This window comes from Diabrotica virgifera, chromosome 1 (assembly GCF_917563875.1).
Source record: "Diabrotica virgifera virgifera chromosome 1, PGI_DIABVI_V3a".
Lineage (NCBI taxonomy): Eukaryota > Metazoa > Arthropoda > Insecta > Coleoptera > Chrysomelidae > Diabrotica > Diabrotica virgifera.
The window spans coordinates 15903482-15905827 of NC_065443.1; the positions used below are offsets into that span (position 1 = coordinate 15903482).

General features: G+C 34.0%; 1 long non-coding RNA gene across 1 annotated transcript; it reads right to left on the reverse strand.

Moving 5' to 3' along the window:
• Positions 1–265: 265 nt before the first annotated feature.
• On the reverse strand, positions 266–1747 carry LOC126880105 (uncharacterized). The gene is made up of 2 exons (XR_007696424.1): positions 1535–1747; positions 266–1078 (listed from the first exon to the last, which is right to left on the reverse strand). It is a non-coding gene; the product is annotated as an uncharacterized LOC126880105 (long non-coding RNA).
• Positions 1748–2346: the final 599 nt, after the last annotated feature.

Sequence of the window (2346 nt, forward strand, 5' to 3'; positions counted from 1 at the left end):
AAAATAGAAGGAAAATAGATAAGAATGCTAGAGATAAAATAATATCGAGTTACAACAAAGAAAGAAGAAGAAAAAAGGGCGCCAACTCGAACGAACAACTCGGCTCTCAGAACCAAGAAGTTGGACAGGTTCGAGATTTTGAAGTAACGAACAACATGAACTCTATGACACTGGTTACAACTACCTGAAATACAAAAATACTAAATACTGATCTTGTCTTGCTATGTTATATACTGGTAATACAGACTGAAATAAAACACCAACCTTAATACATACAAATATATTAATAATAAATATTAAATGTTAACACTTTACATATAACGCAACGTAATAACAGTGATAGTGGATGGGGAAAAGATAAAATAGGACCGCAAAGGCCACTCAACAAGCAATTATCCACTATCACTGGCCAAGCAAAAGTATTAAAATCAAAATCCAAATCAAAAGTCCGTTGGAATAGCAAAAAGGTCTATATAAATGAGTTGGTCAGTGACTCTTTATATATTTTACAAAAAAAAACCTACGAGACGTATTCCCTATTTAAAATCCGCGACAAAATTTTACAACCCGATTCCCTATTAAATTTTAAGATACAATTATTTATGATTATTAAACAAGACCTGATTTTATTTATTTTAACTAACTCCTACTTATACTGAATCAAAAAGAAAAAAAAAACAACGACCTAAAACCCTATCTATCACGCAAATATATGTACTCTTCCTAATCGTATGCATACGAAAAGTTTACAGTGTAGCAAATATATCTTACCCAAAAGTAAATAACGAAAAAGTAAATAAACTTAGCTTTTACACAACAGCCGGTTAAAAGTAGGGTTGCAAGTCCATAGAGATGAATTCTTTTGGCACGCTAACGCTGGTTGGCTGCTGTGGTGAGTAAGTCCTACTGCAAGGTCCTGGGTGAAGATGCTGGTTGTAGTAAAATCAGGTATGGTGTATTATCCAACAAAAACAGCCCACTCTAGGGATAAACCATCACAGAGTGGCTAGCAATCTAACTAGTACATAATTAACGTGATAGAGTCACGTTGTGTGACTAAATAACTAAGTGACAGGATCTAAAATAAAGTTTATTTAATTAGTTATGATGTATTTCAATAACAGTAGCAGTACATATTGAACAGGCCCAAACAAAAACATCAAATATTAGGTAGGTTAGGTATTCATATGTCATGTCAAAATTTCTGAAGTTTACTTCAATTCAGACATGACAGGGACGTGCGCATTGGATGGGCGTGACAGAAGGCTGTATAGATACTGGTTAAAACTTTTTATAAATCACAGATAAAAAAAACTTAAGTAAAAAGCCTAACGATCAGGTATAAAAGATATTAAAATTTAGGTTTGGACACCAGAAAAAAACTTGATCTTCAATGTTCTTGGCAAATATTTAAGGATAATATGAGCTATAATATAGAATTTATGTGGTAAATTACTTTAACGAAAGATCTAACTACCATGATGCATTGGATTTCACAACGAAGGAATGAGAGATAAATGTATTATGTACTTACTGAAACAAGGCAGGCAGGCCGGAATATCCACTTCTGTTATGCGAAGAAGTCCAAAGAGATGTTTAACTTTGGTTATCTAGTTTTGTAGATGGGATTAGCTGACGCTTAATTTCCTTCTAATTATTTGATTTCCATCGAAAATTTGTCTCAATCCCGTCACTTAAAAGTGAGAATCACCTCACTAGCGGCGCGCCATCCGCCCTTCGAGCCGTTTCCTGACCAACTGATCTTCAATGTTATCGGAAATCGATTCGTATCGATCCGATAGAAACATGCGCGGTGCTTTCCTCTTGCTTCGCTGCGAAAATAGGCACCTAGGCGATTAAATAGGCGTCTCCAAAGAATTTTCCAGAGGGGTATTTTAATGAAATTTAATTGAGTGAATCGAAAATCGTAATTAATTTTAAATGGTCCGTAGCATAACTGCTACAAGTTCTTTATCAACTTTGATATTAGAGATACTTTCAGATATCAATAGATTAGACCTGGCCGAAAAACCGGTGATCCTACTGTTAATCATCTTAAATGTCTGCGGTATGGCCCAGATGGCATTATCTATTATAAAACAGACTACGAACAAGAAAATTATATACCACTTCCGTAAAGGCCAAATAATTGTTCAACTGCACCCTTCATCAAACAACAATTATATAAACGTAGGATTCCCATAACTAAGCAAAAATATGATCATCTTCAAGAACTGACAAAAGTTTTACCATTGGAGGTAAAAAAGTTTTACGACCACCTTCCTTTCTGCAGCAAAAAGGAAGATAATTAATTTATATTTTTTAATATGAAAATAATGTTAATTA